Source organism: Zonotrichia leucophrys, chromosome 5, assembly GCF_028769735.1.
Source record: "Zonotrichia leucophrys gambelii isolate GWCS_2022_RI chromosome 5, RI_Zleu_2.0, whole genome shotgun sequence".
Lineage (NCBI taxonomy): Eukaryota > Metazoa > Chordata > Aves > Passeriformes > Passerellidae > Zonotrichia > Zonotrichia leucophrys.
In genome coordinates, this window is record NC_088175.1 from 26,730,401 (window position 1) to 26,753,673 (window position 23,273).

Consider the following 23,273-nt stretch of genomic DNA (forward strand, 5'->3'; position numbering starts at 1 on the left):
AAGAGTGCTGGTTGATCCAGGTTTGCAGATAAAAGTAAAATTTTTTATTAGATCAAATATTAAAACTGGGTAATGCAAACAGGCTTTCAAGCATATAAAATCTTCAAGCTAGAGAGACACAAGTTTGTCAATATTTTCTAGCTATCTGCAAAATATATTATCTCTATCTGCTAATTTTATGAGGTCTGGATGTGGAAGAATTATAAAGATTTCTGAGTCACCTCTCTTGGAATACCTTGTTTTACCATTTACCTTAAATCACAGTGAACTCCAGTTAAGTAAAATGTAAATAAAAGCATTCATTTATAATATCTAAAATTAGCAGTGTAATTGTCAATTTTTTTAAAAGTATTGAAAAAAGCAAGCCACCAGTCAGCCTCTAGAATTGATACTGTTCATAGATTATTGGTGATTTAATCCTGATATAATATTATTATCAGAACATTAATGTAAAAGCATCAGGTAATTCAGTTAGCCTATGTTGCGTAGTCATATTCTTTGGGCCAATATATTTCCTACAACATCTTGACTAGGCTGACTGCTGTGGTCCAGACTGTGGGCCAGATGTGAAAGCCAGCAATAAGGAGCTTTCATAATGTGTACATGGAAGAAAAAAACAAAATCCAAATCCCCCCAAAACCAAATGTAAATGAAAATAGAATATACAATCCTTTCTCAACCTTTGCTCAACTTATATTTTGGCCCTCAACTCATACTACCAGTAAATGTTAAAGAAAATATGTTGTCTTGTAGCAGTGTCTGACCTCTCTTACCATGGTCACTGTTTTATTCTCACACTCTGGTTCTCACATATGCTAGTCTGTGCAGCCCAGAGATTAGAAGGGGCTTGTGTAATAAAGGACTAGTAAACAGATTTCAAGGATTCCACCACTGCCAATTCACTGAATGTAGTGCTGAAAGCATATATAATTAATTTAAGCTATTAGATTAAAAAAAAAAATTATATAGTGCATATGACATGGCAATATTTTCTGTGTATTGCAGCAGTAAGATATCTGCTCCCTAGACATAATGGTTCAGTAGAGGGTAAATAGTTAATTTAAGAATAACCCCCTGCACCAATACAGAAAGCTGGAAAGTAGCACTATGGAGAAGGACCTGGGGGTGCTGGTGGGCAATAAGTAAACCTTCAGTTAGAGACTAATGAGTTATTATCTTATATAGAACATTTTTAAGTACTTGGTGTTTACAACACAGTACTTGTATATATTTATGTAATAGAGTTTTTTAGGGAGCTCTATGCACCTTATGGCAGGCACTGTTGTAGGTAGATATGGTAGAATTAAAAAGTAAACAGCATGTCCTTTTTTCAAAAGACAATAACAGCTTCAGATTTCAGGAGTATGGACATCATGCTCAGAAACTGAGGGATCATCCTAACCAAAACTTCTGTTAAACTGTAGGGCTCATCAAGACTTATTAGTTTGAAGCCAATTGCAAGTTGAATTGGTTCTTGCAGTTTTTACTTTAGTAAAAAGTAAAGAATTATTGTAGGTTTTTCATTGATTTTTAGCTTAGGATTTCTATTTCTCACTTCCCATCTGCATCTCTTAGAGTACAGTGAGGCACAAGGACTTACAGTGGGTGTACAAGCTACCATGGCGCTTTGACATCTATGGGTATCCATAGATGTTCTTTGCTCTGTATCTTAGTTAAAAAGAGGAAGGGTGTGGTTTCGTTGTAGCTGAACAGGAACTGTCTATGCTAAAACTCCTTTATTTAATCCAGCCACAAAAGGGCTCAGAGGAGATACATTCTTTAGAACTCAAAGTGCTTTAACAGTGTGGACTGTAAATTGACAAAACCACTCCTAAGTATGCGTTTTTCTGTTCTTGTTCTTACTAATTGCATCTTTAAAATTATAGTGCTGGGATTCAGCAATGTACTTCTTCATCTGTGAATCTATGGCATTTTGAGTGGCTGAGATTTTTGTAAATAATTGCCATTCAAAAATCACTTGAAATGTTAGGTTACTGCAAAAGACTTCATCTTAAAAAGCTTTAAAGCAAGAAAAATAATATCACCTCATAGCAATAATTCATCTTTTAAAATGCAAGACATTTCAAGTCACTGAGCACACAAAATTATAATCTTTAACTATTTTAACTAGTCATTCCTTCCTGCCTTCTTTACTTCCTTTCTCATATTTTGGAAACCAACTAACATTCTTCCTTAAAAAATTACCTAAAAACTGTTCTTGGCTAGCCATTATGTGTGCCTAGGTTTTGATACTGAGAGCATGTTAATGGCCAAATTATAAACCCTTGAGAATTAGAGTTCAGAAGACAAACATTAACAGACCCTTAACTGCAGTAGCACAAACCAAGATGCTATAAATTACAGGGTGGTAGTGTTAAAAGCACTGGCTTCCTGCTGTCTGGCACCCCAAACCTTTTCATTTGCGTGTATATCAGGCTGTGGAGAGGCTGCCACTTGCCATTTGGCCAGTATTTAGCTGGCAGAGATATTTGTTTAAAGTTCAGGCCAATCAATGGCTCAGGCCTGCAACTAAATATTTTGTTGTTATGCCATCAGAAATATTTACCCTTCTCTGTTTTTTTCTCATTCCTTCACTCGTTCACTCTTCTACCTTTCTATGTGACATAGAACTTGCCAGTTTTTGCGATTCTGGCCCAGTACCTTAATGAGCTAATTTCCATCTTTACAAGTGAACTTACAGCCAGGATAGCTTCATGGATTTCTCATGGATTATGGGCAGTACTTGAGGTATCCCTTCCTTTGCATGGGCACTTGCTGCGTTTGATGCCAGAGTCGCAGAGATATTTAAAGACAGGTATCTCAGAAACTTTGTATTTATTGCTTTCATTAAGGTGAAATAGCCAGGAATTTATATTTCCTCTGTTGACCAAAAGCTACAATATGACACAATTCTCAGACCATACCTTGTACATCGGTGACATAGTACAGGAAGTTTAGCATCTCTGTTGCCACATGCTGTGCTGAGTGTGGGAACAGCAAAGCTTTGGGATACAGTCAGCCAATCCAAATAGGAGGCCTTTAGCATGTTCTTTCCCAGGGGCCTTCCCTGTATGCTTAGCTCTGCCTTAGGTGAACTTTCATATATGTGAAAGGATTGTCTGCATACTGAACTGAAATTTATCACACTTAGTATGTTTGTTTCCTGGTCTGATATAATTTTGTTGCTTATCATTAAGGGACACTTCAAATTTGTTGAACTAACCAGAGAAAAAGTATTAAAGGAAATGATAGAATGAGTCAGAATCTCTTCAGCATTGCTCTTGTATTTATTCCTTCAATTGTGTCTTCTGGATCTCACCTGGACTCCATCCATGTAAACAGTAGCCTGATGAAAAAGCCCTGTTCCAGAAATAGGCTGTGCCCTTAATTCAAGGGCTGGTATAGGCACAGAGAATTAAGTGTGATTAGCAGTTGCATTCTACACAGTTCCATGGGATGCTGTACAGGTAGTAGGTCATATCTAATGCCTCACTCCAACACATGGCAGATTGCTTCTTATTGTTTCATTTCGGTTTTGTTTGCTTGGTATGGTCTCTGCTGTTATCAAAATTACTGAGGCGCCGAACTAAATCCCTTGTCTTTCATTAGGAAAACCTTAAAGCTGAGGCTTTGTATGAGAATAATGTGGGAATATACTCCACACCTTTATGGGTAGAGATTATCAGCTATTGTTCTATTCATTATTTGTAGTACATGGCATTCTTGGCATGTGGATGTACAATGAGGTAAACAGCCATGAGGAATGGTAGCATTTCATAATTAACCTTGTACCTGAAAAATTCAGATGTATATTCAGAGGGCCTGTAATCCCTGTTACTTGATGAAATAAAGCAAACAAATTTAGACTGCTTATAAGGAAAACATTACTTAATTGCAGCAATATATTAGACTGCGGGACAGCTTCCCAAGGGGAAAACAGGAAGCAGTCTGAGTAATTTAAAAAGAACACTCATAAAGCTCTGGAAAATATAATGTAGAAATAAGAACATTTTGGCAGAAGATGGAGCATATGCTTAACACATCCTTCTCTTCTTGACTTTTTTTTTGTAATTTTGAGCCAGATTATAAACCCGAAAGTTAATATCTTTCTGTCACTAGGACCTGCAAATTTGATCTCAGTGTGATTCCAGTTTAGAACTGGACTCTGACATTAGAAAGCTGTAAGGCAGAATTTTGTAATAGGAAAGCCCAGAGTCAAGGTTATTTCTTAATTTGAAAAAAATGAACAGGTTCTTTTCTGGTATAGGCACATTTTGCAAATATCTAAGAATCTGAACAGAGTCAGAAGTGTTTTGGGGGTAAAGTTGGAATGTTATGAATTTAGGTGAAAATTTGCCATATTCAAATAAAACGTAATTTGACAGTGCACTTCAATTTTGCTAAAAGTCAAGCCAAGGGAGTAAAAATATGTACGGTCCAAAAATAGAACATACACAAAAAGTGTAGAAAAGCCAATATACTGAATTTTTTCAGATGTATCCAATACTTGTATATAAATAGTACTATGGTTCCTTTGTACCAGTAATTACAGATACAGTGGTAAGAAAAATTTAGAGAGCTGAAACAATGCAAAACTCAAGCAGAGTTCATAAAAAGCCCTGACATCTTGATTACTGCAATATTTTCATTCGTCTATGTGTGAGGGTTTGTTTTGGTATTTTTTGTTTTGTTTTCTTTTGTGGGGTTTTTGTGGTTTTGTTTCGTTTTGTTTTTTGGGGTTTTTTGTTTGTTTGGTTGGTCTTTTTGGTTGGTTAGTTGGTTAGGTTTTTTTACAACAGTGACCAAAACAATAAAATAGATAATAACTGTCACTGGTTAAAACTCCAAACTTCAGAAATGCCAGAAAGGATTCTTTCCATCAAATCTCCACACAGCACTTTAGAAAACAAAACTTGTCCCCATGCTTTACTGTTGTTACAGGACTACAAATCATTCTGCAAACTTCACAAGTGAGCTGAAATTAGGACTTCTTCTAAAGCTTTACAGTCTAATGTAGTGATTAACTGAAGAAAAGTCAACATAAAAATAAGGCTAGGGATAGGCAGAGAGGAAAAATGAGAAAAACCTGTTTGTCTTGTTTCTTGTGACAGACTAGGTATATGTCTTCTTTTTAAAGCTACAGGCATTATGTAGCCATAATTATAGAGGTGGACTTTTTTATCACTATTGCTTAGTTAAAACTGTAAAAAAGACCATCTAAAATATGTAGAATTTTTTTGTTTTTCTTTTAAAAATGAGAAGGTATTTACCCCCTAAATTTGCAAATAATTCCTATGTTATAGTTTAAATTGATTTGATTTCAGATTTTTCTCAAGGGCTATCTGTTTCTAGGAACAGCATATTTTGAAAATTATTAAATATTCTCCAAAATACTTTTGCACTTTTTTGCTGTAATGGTGAACCTCAGATCTGTCTATCATTAAGTAGTGGTGATAACATCTGCAATAGAGCATAGGTTTATTTAAAGTTACAAAAGACTTTGTGCTTCCATTTCTTCTTCCTTTTCATTAAGGTATATAAAATTACAGTAAGCCAATTTGATGACTACACTTTGCTGTAAAGATGGAGCATTTTGCTACAACAGGAAAACCATTTTAGTATTGTGACATATGAAAGGAGTGACAGTATCTAGGGAAAACAGAAAAAAGTTTAATAAGAATTCTATTGTGGTCCATATTTTAAATTTACTAGGAAATACTGAGCACCATCTCAAAATAGAAGTGTTAACATGCATTGCGTGTTGTTTACAATTCCTGACTAACAGAGAGACTGGAAGTTCAGGAAATCTCAAGTTATGACACTGATTCCTTTCTGATCCATTCTATTTCTGCCATTCACAATTTAATCACGTCAGAGTAACATCTATTAAAAACAAAGATGAGTGAAACAAATTGCAAAAATAACTTTAGCTCTGAACAGAAGGTAGGGACATACACAACTATGAAGAGAACACTCAAAAAGCTAAACAGAAGACTATTGCTATAAGATTGAAAACAAATGCTTTCAGCAACTTGTCCTGGGCAGGGCTGAATATTCTGCACAGATTTCTTTAATTTCCCCTTTGCTATTGGGCTTCTTTTTGCTGTCCAACATCTTACCTAATAATGAGAAAACAAATAGCAGCCCTTAAGAAAATATGATCACATGAACCCTCATGGCTGTATGCAAATTAAAAAAACCAAACTCTGTCTTTCTCATGCATGCAAATAAATAATTGATTTCCTGACATCAGTTAGTCTAGGAAACTGTGGTCAGCCCTCCCTCTTTTACTGCAGGCAGGGTAGAGTCCTAGTTTTTCCAGCTTGTCTCTCTGCAACATTAACAGTTACTGAAGTAGAAATTAGCTGGATTTCCAATCTGTGATCCTAATGTTAAATACTAATAATATGAATAGTAGTAGTAGTAGTAATTTTAAAAGTCACTGCTCCTGATATGGAAGAGAATAATAAAAGACTGAGACCAGCATGTAACTTTGCTACTCAAATATTACAAATTGTCTGTTGATGTGTGTGGCTAGCACCAGTGGTGCACAAGTCTCCTTTGGTTTTGGATTTCAAAGTTTCTGGAATTATAGGAAACCAAGAAAATGTGCATTAAAGAGCATGGCAGTAAAACTGTACATCAAACAGCTGAAGCAGAAGCTTTGTTGCATGTGGTTTGTCATCTCCCTTTCAGATCTCTGCAGGAATATTTCAAGAAAAGCAATGTTAATGTTAATTTTATTCTTTCTATTTCAATTAGGATCAGATCTAATAGGAGCCTAAGATGTTGCATAAACCAAAAATGTATGAATCATGGAGAAAAAGAATCAGTGTTCAGAATATATGAGGGTAAGTGCAGAATATATGAGGGGAAGTTTTCAGAGAGTATTTACCAAATCTTTATGCACATACATGCCCAGTTCTGATGTCTACTGAACATATTCTGATAGAATAGTTATCAAAATTGGCACTATGATTGTTCATAAGTATGAAAGTCCCTCTTTTTAGAGAACTAATAATGTTTTAATTGCTTCATAGACTTATATAGAAAAAAGATCCTCTGTCATAAACAATTTACAATTCCAACAGGAAACAAGGCAATTCAGTTTATTTTACACCAGCTGGATTGACCATTCTGAGGTGTTGGTCAGAAAGCAAACATTTTTCTTCAATAATGGCATGTAAGCACCTGGCTAACTCTAAACCTCACAATTAGTAATGTCTTTAAGTATTCTGCTGAATACTAATACCTGAATGCTTTATTAAAGTAGGCCTTCAGATTCAACTGAATCTGAATTATTTTGTTGGTATCTCATACATAAAAAAAAAGAGTTAAAGAATCTGATTTTGGAAAAAAAATGGCCTAGACACTGGATTTTGAAATGAAAATAATGTACCTTGAAACCTTTGTGGAGTTCTCTGAAATTTAGATTTTAAAGCAAGATATTTGCATTTAAAAATATTTTTATTTTGATATTTAAAATAAATCCCCCAAGAGCTGAGTCTGCATATAGAAATTCTGTTTGAAATACATTCATATTTCTATGTACGATTGCTGTTTGAAAGAAGAGCAGGCATTAGGAATAACATTCTCTTACTGCCAAAAGCTAAGTCTGTTAGAGCCATCATTTGGTCCACCAGAAATGCCCTGCTGCAAACAGGGCTACTTTGTGTCTGAGGAATAGGAAATGGCCGTGCTGAAAAAGCCAGCAGCTACTCAACAGCCTTTTCTCTGTACACTGCTGCCTAAACAAGGAAAATAACCACCAACATTTACAACAAAGAGGCTTTGGAGGAATGTAACAACGGCTAGTACAAAGTCAGCAAAAAAAGGACACATGAAAGATAACTTCTAATATGTGTTTTATAAATGATCAGGTAGACTGACAGACTACTTTACAATTTCAAGTATCTTGCTTGAACTTTGGTCAAGTAATGAAAATAACAAGCAGATTAAGTACTTGTTCAATGAGTGGACAACATAGGACAATGACAACTATTCATGTGTTGTAGCCAGACATTCCCCCAGACAAGTCCAGTTCCTGTTCTGCAAGGAACAGAATTTTGTTCCTTAGTACAAAACGAAAAGAAGATTTTACACTCAAGAAGACAGATTAAGAAAAATAAGTAATTATGTATGGTAGTCAGTATTGTGGAACCATCTCTGAAATTTCCTTTAGGGTGTATAATGTCATTATAATTATTCTGGGAAACATAGGATGGAAACGTATCGGTATTCCAAGGGTTGTCTCTAGAGGAGTGCATGTATGAAGACATAACCTTGCCACCTGATCAAATCCTGGTCAAGTCATTCTTGAACGTGTTTTTGGTTGAATGCAGCTAAAACAGTTTCTGAACCATAACTGTTTAGAGGTACATCCATTTGCTGAATAAAAGGAACAAAAATGGAGGGAATTAAGTGTTTCAATCCCTTCTGAGGTGGTCTGTGCAATCTTCAAACAGTAAATTGGCACCAGGAAAGGACTTTTCAAACCTTGACTTTCAGACATATTTGTCATGCCAATGTTAAACACAGCGTAGAATTTGGAAAGATGTGGAAAAAAAGCCCTATGATATAGTTGCTGTATTATAACACTGAGTTTCTAAAACACAGCAGTATGTTTTTTTCTGTGGCACAGCTAGCCAAGAGTCTCACTGCCAGGTTTCCATGATCTCCCAGGGTAAAATGGCAATCATTTAAGAGTGAGTCCTCGATTCTGTAACTAATAAGGACCCACAGAACGCAGAGGGAGGGTAGATCTACAAAATTCACCTATGGAGGAAAATGGGGAAAGTTCTGTACACTCCAGCTTAGAGAGCAAACCTACTAAACTGGCTCTTTGTTTGGTTTTGACACAGTGCCTACTAGCATAGCAGTACAGCCTGAAGGAATGTTTTTGCTATCATATGCATAAAAACATCCAACCAAGAATATAATGAATGCATGCAATTTATACATAATACACACATTTGTGTATATATGAGGGTATATCCTATTTTTGTGACCAATTCACAGTCATGAATGCATACATGTGTGCAAGCATATGTGCAATTTTGGTTTTCTGTTTCTGAAAAAGCCACTGTAGGAGAATTTTATTAACAGATACTAACATGTGGGCCTCTCAGATGTTTCACACAAGTGTTTCACTTCATTTATACTCAGTGGGACATTCAGAATACAGGAATCTGACATAGCTCTTCACACATATACATGTAGATGCATTGAGCTTTCTAGGACAATATTCCTTTTTTTATTTGAAAATTTCATTCTGCCTACTTATTTTGTTCAGTTTAGTGTCACAAAATTGGGTAGTAATGATCAGGAACTCTGAGTGTTAGGGTCTTATTTTTTCTAACATCCATGAAACGCTTACTTTGTTCCTTCCACTTTCCCTAAGTGAAAATTTTAGTTGTTCAGTTGTGAAAGTGGAAGGAGAAATGGTAGGACTCAGATGAAAAATAAGTTCTGAACAATTTGCTCCATCATCCAGATGGATGGTATGAGGAGTAATCAAGAGCCAGTACCAGCAGAAGAAATAGGCACCTCTATTGGACATTAAGATGCACAATATATCTGGGAAAAGACTGATATTGCTGCAGTCTTTCTGTTAATTATACTTAAATTTCCAATTTTGGGCTTGATACTTTTCCTGCTCATTGATTTTATCAAGAAGAAGTAATACCTTTAAGTGGCATCAAAAGCTAATTGAGAACTACATGAACAATTTGAGTATAACCAAGATACATAGACAATAAACATATTAATTTATCTATGAATCACTGTATGGTGAGCTATTTTGAACACTACAGATCAAAAATCCTAGGCAAAGGAGTGACAGCTACTATTAAAATCATCATTTAACAATCAAGCAATACAAGAAAGAGAGTATCACACTTCACAGTATGGTTTAATGGAAGAACACATTTGACCATACCAATTTATGGACAACTCCTCCTTCTTAGCAGTTTTCCTTTTCTACACAATCCATGTAACAGGACCATTTTCTTATGATGAAAATTTTTGCATGTTTATATTTTCAGTTACAAAATATGGAATTCTATCTATTATCGTGTGCCTGTAATAGTTTTCTTAGAAATTTTAGTTTTCTGACCTAAGAATGTTTGACTTTCCTTAAAGTTAAAAACTTCGTGAAATATAAGAGAGAGGTGTTAGTCCATATGTATTGTCCAAAATCAGGAAACATTTTTCCAGTTTGAATGAGTGAAGTAAAAAGTAATCTTCCTTCTCTAGTAAGTCAGTCTAACTCTGTTTATGAGATCTGAAGGGCTGATTCAAGATGAGAAATCCTTGTATTTCAAATAGAGTGAATAAATGACATGAAACGGATGATAAATCTCAAAGTGTGAGGTATAAGCCCAGATAATTGTTATCCCATGCCAATGATGGAGAAGAGACATCCAGAAAAACATAGGTGACAAAGGAAAAAATGCTGTCAAATAACTGAGATCCAAACTACTGTCATTTATAGCTGAAAAAAGTGGTTAGGCTTTTGGGTCCTTCCTGTCATGGAAGCAACAAGTCCCCTTGAAGACATGGCCCAGTAAAACAGAGGAGATGGAAAACTGACGATCTGTCCCTTGTGGCTTCAAAAGAATCCAAGGAATGTTTGGTAGCAGCACAGTTTTAATCTTTGTTTGCCTTCAAAATTCCAGTTCTGGTCATTGCATTTAGCCCAACTAAATTACTTACATGTTTTCAATTGGCAAAAGTTATTTTTCACTTCCTTTTAATTTAATTACAGAATTTCTCTGTTGTGGAAAACCTATTTGGGAGGATCTTTTTGTGCCAAAAGTGGCAGTATTTCAGGTGAAACTGCATTTCATCACTTCAGAATACTTCTGAATCTTTGTGAATTACAGCCCCACACAGGCATAGCAATAAAAGAAAAATAAACCAATTTAAAATTAATGTTGACTGTATTTTGAGTGCTCAAAAAAGGTACAGTTACAGCTGTCTTTTTATTATCTAGCAATTTCTGAAAAACTTATTACATATTTGATTCTAATATTCAGTTATTTTTTTCATTAAGTTCATTGCTGTTAATGACTTTGGATCATATACCTCAGAATTTTGTTGTGGTTTTATTTCCTTCCATTGGCCATTCATTTTCAGTCACATATCCAGCTATTACTGTGGTGGCCACACCTCAGGTATTAATATTCAACTTCTTAGTATGACATTGGCAGAATGGCATTGTTAAAATGATATTATGAATCTGGAAAATGTATGCAGTGCTGAAGTCTATTAGCAGCACAGACAAAAGCCTTGTTTGAATCCTAAGGTGGGCTTATTGTACTTGGGATGAGCAAGTGATTTTGAGAGAATCTAGGACCACACAAACTGATTGTCTCCTACCCTGCTGCACCAATACCAGCCATTTGAAAGGGGGCACTGAAATGGCCAGAAGCTTTTTGTGTAGTATCATCCTGAGACCTCCTGATTGCTGCCAGGATGGTGGACTCAGATTCACAGTGTAGAACTCCACCACTCAAATAATGAGTGCCTGATGGAAGTGCTAGGATATCACCACATTTGTTCAGTAGCAGTTGAAGCCTGAATTCTACAGGCATTTTTTGGGACTCAAAACATCTTCAGGTTCAGCAATTTTTATTTCTTTCAATTTTTTTGCAAAGAAACATGAACTGGCTGAGCCAAACCTCTTATGTCCTGCCTGTCCAGCAGGTTGTGTCATGGACCCATTTCTGTCTCCAGCTTACTGTCCCACTTGCCTATTTTTGTTACTCTTGCTCAGATATTTTCCTCATGCTTATCCTTCTCACCTCCATCCTTCACAGTTTCCATATGTCTTTTCCACATAAAAATCTCCCCTTTCTGGTCAGCTCACCCCTGTTCCAGCCGTAGCCTGAGTGTACAGGTGAGACTGCCCTTGACTGTTACTGTGTTTGCCAGCCCTGAGGGCACCAGCAGGCCCTGCTGTCCCTGCCCACTGCCCACAGGGCCCAGTGTCAGCCCATCCATCACCCATCAGATGCTGCCCCAACAATGCCACTGCAGGGCCTTGTTCTGCCTGGCCATGGGCCCTGAGCTGTGCCCATGCACAGCCCCACATCCTGGTATGGCCCTAGAGAGGTGCCTGGTACTAGGGCTGAGACCAGCCTGGACCCAGCCCTGCCTTGAGGCATCCTTAGGGAGCCCCTTCACCCCCCACTACCGCCCCATGGAGCTGCGGGACCCCACTCCATCCCAACAGCACTGATTTCTCCATAGGAGTGTCATGGGAGCCCTGTTTAAAAGGCTAACATTTTTCCAGCCCATAGCTGCTGCACATTCAGTGTAGGCAGAACTTTTAGGAAACATTTTCCAACTAGCAAATATCTACTTGGTTTTAATGTACTAATTGTGCTCTCTGAAATTTTTTCATTTGGATGAGGTATGTATTTTGAAGAGTTATGAATGGGACGCCCTGTATCAAAGCAAGGCAACACTTCAGCATCTTAAATAGCAAAGGAATTTATCACTTTGGACATGAAAAGATTTTTCAATTTTCTCCCCTCACTTGCCCTTAGAAATTGCTGAGCTGTTTTGACTGAAAATTCCCCAAATAGCTCAAATAGCAGATAACTGCATGGAAGGCTTGTAACTATAATTAGAAAAAAAACAGAACTGGAAGTTAGAATTTGGCAAAGTTATAACAAATTACAACCAACTGGAAAGGGTCGAAGCAACTGGAAGAATATAGGTGGTGCTCCTTGCCACACCTATAATACATGAAGCTTATTTTTCTTAAGCTAAATTCATCCATTGACAAATTTATGAGCTGCTGAGTGTTGTGTCTGGGCTTCAGAACACTTTGAATTAATACAGGAAAGCCTCTTTTACACTGAGCATGAGACTTGTTTGAAATGCTGGCTATAACTAATTTTCCAAAAATTGTTTAAAACAATATAGCCCTATAAACACCAGCTAACCATACTCGGACTTGCCTCTCTCCCTTTTATGAAAAGTGTCTCAAATAGTTTGCTAGTATAACCTTACAGTATGTATGATGTTCAGAGATAAAAGAAACTAGAGTATATTTTTTGAAAATTAGATCATATTAGTTTTTTTCATTGGAAAAAAAATCTGAGAGTTACTTTTTCTCTGATGATTCACTGCAGTCACAGAACCAGAAGTATGGAAATTAATGCTTCCAGTTTCTCTCATTTTCCTCTTCTCCCTTGGTACCATGACTCTACTTCCCTTTCTTCTTTAACTCATGGGTCCTTCTCTCCTGAATTGCCTCTTGTACAGCTCCCTTTTATGTCAAGTAGGCTAGCTTGAATGTTGGTAGACTGGTCATTCATATCTTCTATGAAGAAGGGAGAAAATTCTTGATGTTCAACCAATTAGTACAAATGAATAGTGCCCACTCTGCTGAAGGGAAGTATGTGTGTAAAGGATGGTCACAGCTATGTTTCATAACTCTTTAGGCAGAAGGACACATATCTGTTTAAAATTGACACAGATTCATCTGAATAAGATGGTACCTCTACCTGCCTCACACTCCTTCAAAACTTGAACATAGCCCAAATAGCTTGTTGTCTGCTGCAGTCTGGTACAGGGCCACAAATGCAGAGATATTCTGTTGTACCATGAACTAATTTAGCCAGAAATATGTCCATATGCAGGTGGTTTTAGGCATAGGTGGTAGACCAGCACTTTTCTAGGTCTGATTTTTCCGGGAAATCTTGTCTGCAAGCACTTTAGCAGACAAGATGGTTAATGTTCTCAGCTGACTATGTTCACTCTGTTTTCAAAAACACTCTTACTCCACTAATGGTGTACAGAATCTGACTGATGGTGTACAGAATCTGACTGATTATGTCTAAAGGGCTGAGAGCTGTAAACACAGAAAGGGAAAGGTAGGAGACTGCTGAAGTTAAAGGCTAATGAAAGCAATGTGAGAGGGTGTTATGGCCTTCCACAAACACTGAGCAACTGAAGAGGCAATGGAAGGGATTAGTTGTGCAGCAGAGCAGTTTTGCCTGAGGTATGCCAGATGTCTGAACTGCAGTGCAGGACAAAGAACAACATTCAGAACTCGCTGGGTTGTTGAGAATATCCTTCAGACTTTGCTGCCTCCCACACTACTTTGTGGAGAGAGGAGTAAATAGGATGGCTTATTCACTTAATGTCATCCTCAGCATAACCCCAAACCAAAGTGTATGATTATTGTTATTATTATCCAAGACTAAAATCCTTCCTCTAGGAAATACTGAAATGCTACTTTTTTCTTACAAGGAATGCTGTTAGTGTGGTAGAAGCATACTTTGGTGCATTGATTTAGGTATGAAAATATTAATATCCCCCAAAGTCATAACTTTGGTGGTCTCAGTCTTTTTTTGTCCTCATCAAGTGTGGCAAATTATATTTTGATAGCATATGTTAGGAGCATGTTACATAGGAATTATACTGTATCAGAAATTCAAGCAAGATCTTCTGAAAACTTGCTTGAACAGCATGGCTGATGTAAGTGAGCAAAAAACTGGGACTACTGACTAGCAGAAACAGCAGTACTTTCACAGATGAAATGGATTTAGCTGACAATCACTGCTTCGGACTATTTCCCTTTTTTTTGGTTAAAAGACATAAATGTGCTACTGTATTTTGTTAGTAGTAGGTTACTTTACAAAACAAATGCCAAAAAAGCAAATACAGAAACAGAAGATAGGCTTGGCCTTTTAGTTGTCATTCAAGCTCTTAAAAATGGGCTGTTCCTGCTGCACTACAGGAAAAGGTTCTAATGGGCTTTTATGACATAAAGCAGAAAAATGCAGGTACAGCTTTTATCTGTCCATAAAAGGCCAAAACTATCTCTTCATTCAATGGGAAGCATTCATAATGAATTGGGTGACGTGCACAAGAATTTTTATTTGTATCTTAGGAATGCATAACTAGAAATATTATGAGCAATTCCTTGACAGTTCCTATTCTGCTTAGAAAATATGCTAACAATTTGTACAGTCACTTTGTAATATCTTCCTGGATGTTTTGAACAGAAATACATGCAGGACCAAATATTTGTTCTGTTGTGTTGCTCATGCAGACTGTTTTACTATCAAAATTTTAGTAATGAGTTTTATGGTACTGAATTCTATTCTAAGCACACAATTTTTGAAACGTTTGCTCAGACATTTAAAAAAGATTAAGAGTTTGCAAGTGAAAATCAGTGTATATTTCCAGCCTGGAAATGTCTTCTTTTTAGAAATTTATTCTCTACTATCTCTAACCATTATGGATCCATTAAGAACAAAACTAAAATCAACAAATTAGCCTGCTCTGCATCTTCATTAACAAGGAACATACAGATACTCATGTGTGTAAACTTTGTAGGATTCCAAATTTTCTCTTAGAAATCTCTTTCCCTTACTTGTAGAACTCACTTGAAAACTCATAACATTCCTCCATCAGAAGAACAGAGACTGTGTGAGCACTGATTTAACTGGGAGCAAGTCCATTAACAACAGTATATTTAGCAGTCTTACATTTCTTCCTATCATGAAGAGCATTTCTTGGTCTGGTCTGATTTTTTTCAGTTTCAGTAATCGATAGAGGAATATATTTTATTCTATTTGTTCAAATAAATCATACTCAGAAAGAGAGTTCTGAAGTAGTTAACACTGTTCACAGTCCTGTCCATAAAAGTGCAAATTATGCTGCAGAATGGTGTGACCTTCGATTGTTATGGGTTGGTTAGAAAAAAACTATGGTCTCTTTGCTTTGTGGGAAGGTAGTTTCTACCCTTTCACCCTACTGTCTTTTCTTGGGACCTCTGCTGCTATCATTCCTACTGCATTGAAACTATTTTTTCTAAACTATTACTGAAGATATTTCTATATTTTTTGCTCAAGGGCATGTTAGTTATAGAAATGTTTTTGTTTGGTTGGCTATTATTAATTTCTCCTTCCTAAATCATAGACTCTAGAATATAATAGATATCATGCTATGTTAATTTTCCCTCTGAAGTAAATTTCTGACTGCTTCAGCCCAGTTTACTGTATACCCTGTCTCTTCAAGTCAGTAAAAAAGAAAAAAGAGAAGGTGACAGATTGACCCTGGCTAGATGTCATGGGCCCACCAAAGCCTATCACTTCCTTCATCAGCTGCACAGGGGAGAAAAAATACAGCAAAAGCCTTGTGGGGTGAGATAAGGATACTGAGAGATCACTCATCTGTTATTGTCACAGGCAGAATTGCTTAAACTAGGGGAAGGTTAATTTAATTTATTTCCAGTCAAACAAGAGTAGAGTAATGAGATAATAAAAGCCAACATTTAAACACTTTCCTTCCTTGCCTTATCTCCACCGCTCTCTTCTTCCTGGGCCCAACTTCAGTCATAATTTCTATAACTCCTTCCCTGCAGTGGCACAGATGGACAGAGAATGGGGGTTGAGGTCAGTTCATCACCACTGTCTTCCTTCTCCCTCTGCTCCAGTGTGGGGTCTTTCCCATGGGAGCCAATCTTCCATGAACATCTTGAGTCCTGCCATAAAGCTTAACATGAGGCTGTAGTTCCTGATGGACTGCTCCAGTGTAGGTCCCTCACATGTACTTTACGAACAGACTGCTCCAGCATGGATCTCCCACAGGGGTCATGAGTGCTGCCAGAAATTCTGCTGCAGCATAAGCTCCTCTCTTAACACAATCACAGTTTCTTCCAGATGCCTGTTCCAGCAGGCTCCCCTTCTTAAATATGTTTTCCCTGAGGCACTAGCACCATTTCTGATGGGCTCAGCAGCAGGTCCATCTTGGAGGTGGTTGGTATTGGCTCTATGTGTCATAGGGGAAGTTTCTAGCCACTTCTCACAGAAGCCACCTCTGCAGCCCTCCTGCTACCAAGACCTTGCCATGCAAACCTAATATAGACAATTAATGTAACCATGAAATGTGCCCATCTCTCTCTTCCTCACAATAGCCCAGACTGAAACAAAGTATGATCACCACAGAAAGCCACCTAGAAAGAAGAAGGTGCTATGACTGTAAGAGTAGTTCCACTAATCATTCTTTTTTGACATAGTCTAGTTCAAGGATATGACAATTTAGGGTCAGTCATTTAGTAACTTTGGCTGCTGCACAACTCTGCTGTATAAAGAAAAAGTTCATGGGAAAAATCTTAATAGACAACTGCTTTCACAAGACACCTTTGGGACGATGTAATGACTGAAGATGTGAGGAACATCGCCTCAATTTCTTTCCAGGTGGAAAAGTCTGAAACAGCGTAAGAACAATATGTTGATCCATGTCCGTAAAATTCTAGAAGAATAGGCGTGCATATGTCTTGGAATATAGGATAGCTTGGACATGGGAAGGTTAATTAAAATGGCAGGAGGAAGGAGAGTTTAGCTGTAAAATCAAGGACGGTAATTGCAAGCATGTAAACTCTAAATAGAAGAGTCATAACTAAAAATACAAGGGGCAGAATAATTGTAGGCATCTTCACTCTGATTAGAACCTAAATATCTCTGGATTAGTGGGAAAACTGATTCAAAGAAAAGGACAGTAGTACATCTCTTTTAGTTAGTCTTCTCTATCAGTTTCTTTTCAGATTCCTGTGAAGAAATTCTTCCTCTGCCTATTTGTCTCTCTGTTTTTATGTCCTTGAAGGGTTAAAATCCCAAGGTGAAGCGTTGTATGTGTGAAGCTCTCGAAAAAAGTGCATTTCCTCTTTGTTAGACAATCTATGAGCAGGATGGAAACTTGGTCCTCACAAACAGGGAATCCATGTTTCAGTCTGGAACTACCCAGAAACTCTCTAGCTGAATGAGAAATAGATGGTTTTTTAGTATTTTGAGACAGTCTGAAGTCATGGATGCCATTTCCCATTGAAAACACAGGATATTTCTGGGAAACGGCATGTGTCCAGTAAACTTTCTCTGAAGGGCTTAAAAACTGGAGTTGTTGTCCAAGTGTATGTTAAGAGGCCCCTGCCAAAATCCTGTATCTGGATGTTGTTCAAACTTTGCAGGCTCTAATGATCATCTGAGTCAGTAAAGTAGATTCCAACACAGGAGACTGAGTACTGTCTCTATCATGAACGTTCTGCTATGTATGTCTGTGGAAATCTGTAACTGACCCAGTTATGAAGTGAAATATTTGCACTTAAACAGAAGAATTGCTTGCTGTTTGTTACTGATATTACCTGATGTCCAGTTTCTGATATGATATCTTTTTTCTAGAGGCAAGTAATTTCCTTATTCTTTGTCTAACCACATTATGCATGGTGGGTTTTATTCATGTGGGAGGGAAAGTTTTCCTTATTCACGTGGTAGGGCAATCTTTTGTTTTTCTGTACCACTGAGAGTTTCTCTGAGTGCATTGAACAAAAAAGTGCTACTACTTAGAAACAAGCTTGTTGGTAAAACACAGGATGGCTTAAGCTTGTGTTAGAATAAGTCAGTCTTACTTTTTTCGAAAATTTCTTAGGCTTACTTTCACCCATCATGCTGTTAAACATTGTCAAAAACCCCATTCATTGGAAATATAAGATGATTAACAGGAAAACTGCTTTATGAAACAAGCCATTTTTACAGTCCCCTTGCAGCCATAGCAATGCCCAAATTTATTCACATGCTTTATTCCAGTATTCAGTTATGAATTTTCCTTTGATTTGTGTCAATTCTTCCAGACAATAGGCAGAGTGTCATCATAACAGGTCATCCAGGCCTAGAATTGGGTTTTTCTATAAAGCTGTTGTGACTGGGCTTGTAGAAGTCCATACACTTAATATTATTCTCTTACTAGTTGTCTTTCTAAAAAATTGAAACATATTGCAGAAAAAAATTAAAGATACATGAAAATGTTGCTTAGAACAAGAGAGTCTTGATATCAAATCACTACCAATTATTCATAATGATTGTAACTTTCCATGAATAACTTTGATTCTGAAATCCTCTTATGTGTTAAGTGAGTTTGCATTTGGTGGAATTACCCAGAATCACATCACTTTTGTTTTTCCCCACTCAAACTTTGTTATACTTTCCTTTGGTAAGGAATGTAATAAGAGAAAGCCTTAATTATTTGCATTTCAGAAATTTATAAGAGATTAATATGATACAGGTAGTTTAAAAGTTCATAAGAAAAAGTTTGTATTGTCTCTTGTCTGGTTTTCAGCTGTTTGAAGGGCCTGGAAAGGCCCGGAGTGGCCTTGGGGCAGCCCGCGTATCGAAGGACGAGAAGAGGCTTCAGTTCCTCTTTCGGTTTTTATGTTTATTAAATGTTTATCTAAAAGATTTTCTTTTCGGCCCGACAGAGGTCTGCTCAGCAGCCAGCCATGAGCACACTGTGTAGCCCTCCGGACAGTCACCTATCTTTATACCCACGGTTACGTGTACAATATTTATCATTTTTCCCCAATCCTTTTTATTTTTATTGTCCGGTGCACTTTCAGTAATGACCAATCCCAAAGTGCCACCATCACCAAAGAAGATGGAGGAGAAGAAGAAGAAGAAGAAGGACAGGACACGCCCCAATTCCTCCATCTTACTTCTCTAAACCCCCCTGTACATAAATCCTAAACCATGTGTCTCACCCTCTAATTAACTAATCCCTTCACCATTCACCCCGGTGAAGTCCTCCTATCCTCATACAGGTGTCGTCTCCCGTGTAGGATCAAAGTCCAGCCACCAGACACTTCTGGCAACATTCCAGGACTCCCGAGCCCCCCAAGGGTGGTCTCGGTGACTCGGCACCTCAGTCCTGAGGTGCTGAGATCCCACATCTCTTTTGCCCAAGTGCCTGTAAAACCAATGTTTTCCTGAACTGTATGGTTTGGTCTGTTATGCTCCTTGTCCAGACAGAAATTGAGTGGTCTAGTGAAATAATTTCCAAGACTTCTTGTACTGCATGTGCTTTGAGCTAGAAGGCAATACTTTTATGGTATTTCAGAACTAAATTCACGAGTGCCTCAGTCAAGTTTACAATAATTGACAACTGTATGAATTAAAACAACTTGGCCAAATTCACTACTGACATCAAAAGAACCAAGGCAACCTGGGGCTGGCTACTTGCTGATAAAGCATGCACATATACAAATGAAGGGAGAATTTGGGTTATGTTCAATAACAGTACTGCATGAGCTAGTGAAGCAAAATGGAAATGAAAGATAGCCTTACCCAAAAATATATTTTTTCCAAACCAAAGTGTATGCAACCTTTCCCCTTGGACAAGTTAAGAGAAACCTGGCAGTCCCATCCTTTCAAAATTCTGGTTTTCCAGATCCAGCCTAGATCTGACTCAGTCAGCTGATCCAAGTAGTAGCTGGAATTTATGCACTGCAGCGTATACAGTGCATGGGAGGTCAGCTGTAGGCCTTTATACCTCTAAGAAAATCTCATAAATATATATATATATATACACATATACAAGAATGCATCTACTCTTAGTGCTCTAGAACAGAAAATGGCCCTCAGACAGAGTCAGGCAGAAAACCAGCTGTCATTACCATTTGCCATGCAGAGACAGTCACAGTAAAGGGCTTTGTATAATACCATGAATGATCTGGCAGGAGTTGCAGATATGACTCCAACTGTATTGCATCTTGGTCTGTTGAGCTGAGCCAGACTGAACTTCATCTCTCTCAGCCTCAAGTAACATTTCAGTAAATGGTAATTTTCAATAGTTGCTGAGACTTTGCCAACTATTCTGATGCAGATTGCCTCACATCCCATGTAAAAGGCACATTGGTTGGACTCTGGATTTCTGTGGCATGGAATTGTTCAACTCATTGCTGCCTCTGACTGTAACTATTTGTCTGGCCATACAGAGGAATGTGAAACCCTCTCATACAAACAACTAAGAATTACATTTTATGGCTTTTGTCTCTAGAGTGGAAGGCTTTCTTGAGAACAGATTTAAAGAATGGAGAACTAGACTAAAAGAATGGAAAAAAAAATAGAGGGATTATAAAAAATTGCAAGCTTTTGGAACTTTGTCTGAGGTTTTCCATTACAAGGGCATCTGTTTGAGGGTGACAAATATGACTTTAAAAATTGAATTGTGTGGCTTGATTCATTTGGGTTAAATAATAATGAATAGGCAACATCATAATCTGTTATTAGTCATAATTGTCTCAGAAAAATTTAGAAAAGCTGTGCCATACTAGTAATCACTACTTCAGAAATATCTGAAATTTAAGTATTGGAGGACATTTTTGTTACTAGCATGTGCGGAACATGTAGGAAAAGAAGGTTCCCAGATTAATTTTTGCATTTTTATTAAAAATTCATATTTTTGTAATCAAATTTTGAAATGTCATGCATAATGCCAAGCATAGATCACTCTTCAGTCTACATCCTGCTCTGGAAACTCTTCTGCTATTGGCAGCTCATATAAATACAGGAACTTCATAAGGGCAGAGATAACATTTCTGCTTCTTTTTCTGCAGATTTGCTGTAGCCTATTACAAGAAGAGACTGCACTTTTTCTTCCTGTTGAAGACTTTGCCTTTTTGTTGTTGCTTTTTCCTTTCCAAAGCTGGATATTACACAGTCACTTAAGTCTCATAGGTTATGCTTAAGTTCGTTTTTGTAGTCACATATTTATAGAACAAGTAGGGTAATCTACCACATCAGGAGAACAAACTATATGCCTTTCTTGCTGCTGTCACAAACGCCACAATGTGGTGTAACACATAGTTTTGAAAACAAGCCTCTAAATGACAGGAAGAACAACTAGATGTAGCACAGAAGCTGAGTGATCTTTGGACTTCTAGTGGTATGTCACAATTATAGAATATGTTGCCAAGGAAGCTCCATTGTGGCTTGCAAGCTTCCAAATTATTCATTATATTTCTGAACGTAAAGCATAATTCAGCTCATGCTTCAGATAAAGGCAGTCCTATTTCGGACATTAAAATACATGGAGTTCAGCTAGAACTTTGCATCTGCATTGTTTCATGTAAACTTATCAAGCTTTAATCCATATCATACATAAATGAAATGAGCAAATACATTGCATTGTAATCTGATCTAAATAATCCATGGAGCCAAGGAAAGAGAAAACGAGGCCTATTTAGTAATCTTAATGTTAATACTGTTGGACACAGCTCTGTCTGACACAGCTGGGAAATGTTCACAAAATGTTATTATTGCCAAGGGCTGAGTATTCCTTTAGTGATAAATTGAACATGAGTTCTTGTTTTTTCAGTTCTTTTTAAAGTCTGTTAGGCTATCCTGCCTCTAAATGTTTGATCATAACAAAATATTGTGAAGACATTCAAGTAACAATGATGCAATGTGCAGACAGCCACACGGCACTTAAGTGCCATCATGGTAGGTGTCCTATCAAACTCATCTAATTAGGATACACCAACATAATAAACAAAGGTCACTCATGTAAATCTAATCCAAAATCAGTAGGAATCCTAGGAATCTCTTCTGTGGTGACAGTCAAACACTGAGGTGAACTGGAGCTTATATTCCATGTCCTGCTTTCACACATAAGCCTGCTGAAAAACTGGAGACAACCCAGGGGTCTAATGGCATCTTTATAATGTTTCCAAACTGATGGAGGTAAAGAAGTGCAAAGCCAAACTGCCCTTATTCTCTTAGCTAATTCTTTCTCTTGCCATTTCCATACTTGGGAGAAAGGCAATTGAGCTTCTTCAGGCAAAAGGTTAGAATTTGACACTCCTTGCCGTTTAAAAATAAGAAGTAAAAATAAAAGAGAGAAAATAAGATTTATTATGTTTTGAATCTGCTACTGGGTGTATTATTGCCTTGTTTTTCCTTTCCAATCAAAGTCCAACGGATTTTTATTTTTGTGTGGCTTACCACAAAAAGTAGTACTTTTTTATTTTCTTTATGGAAAGGGAACACAAAAATGATTCATTTTTAGAAACCTTTTGGTTAAAAATAGATGTGTCCCAACCCTTTTTCTCTTCACAGTATGTGAAATCTGGTCAAAGTGTAATATTTTTGCCTACTGTTACCTAGATTAAATTTCCCAGGGCAGACAGAATGTTGGAAGCCAGAAAAGGAGTATCCTCCTGCTGCTTCATAAACAATGTCACACCTAGCTGGGAAAGACAGAGCTTTATAGGAATCCTGCTTTTAATGATGTGTCCTTATTTCCCCTGTTTTTGCTTTCAGTACTGTTACTGGAAAGTTGCATGGACTATTACAGTGACCATGGTATAACGCAGGTATGTTTGAAGTGTGTACACAAAACAATATCGTTAAACAAAACACCATGAGGAGAGATAAATAAAAATAAAATTCGGAAAAAGAGAAAAGGGGAAGGCTATATTTGGA

General features: G+C 37.2%; 1 protein-coding gene across 1 annotated transcript in view; it reads left to right on the forward strand.

Moving 5' to 3' along the window:
- The window catches only part of LOC135448683 (chromosome alignment-maintaining phosphoprotein 1-like), a 108,391-nt gene that overhangs the window by 52,158 nt on the left and 32,960 nt on the right, over positions 1 to 23,273 (forward strand). The window lies entirely within an intron of this gene.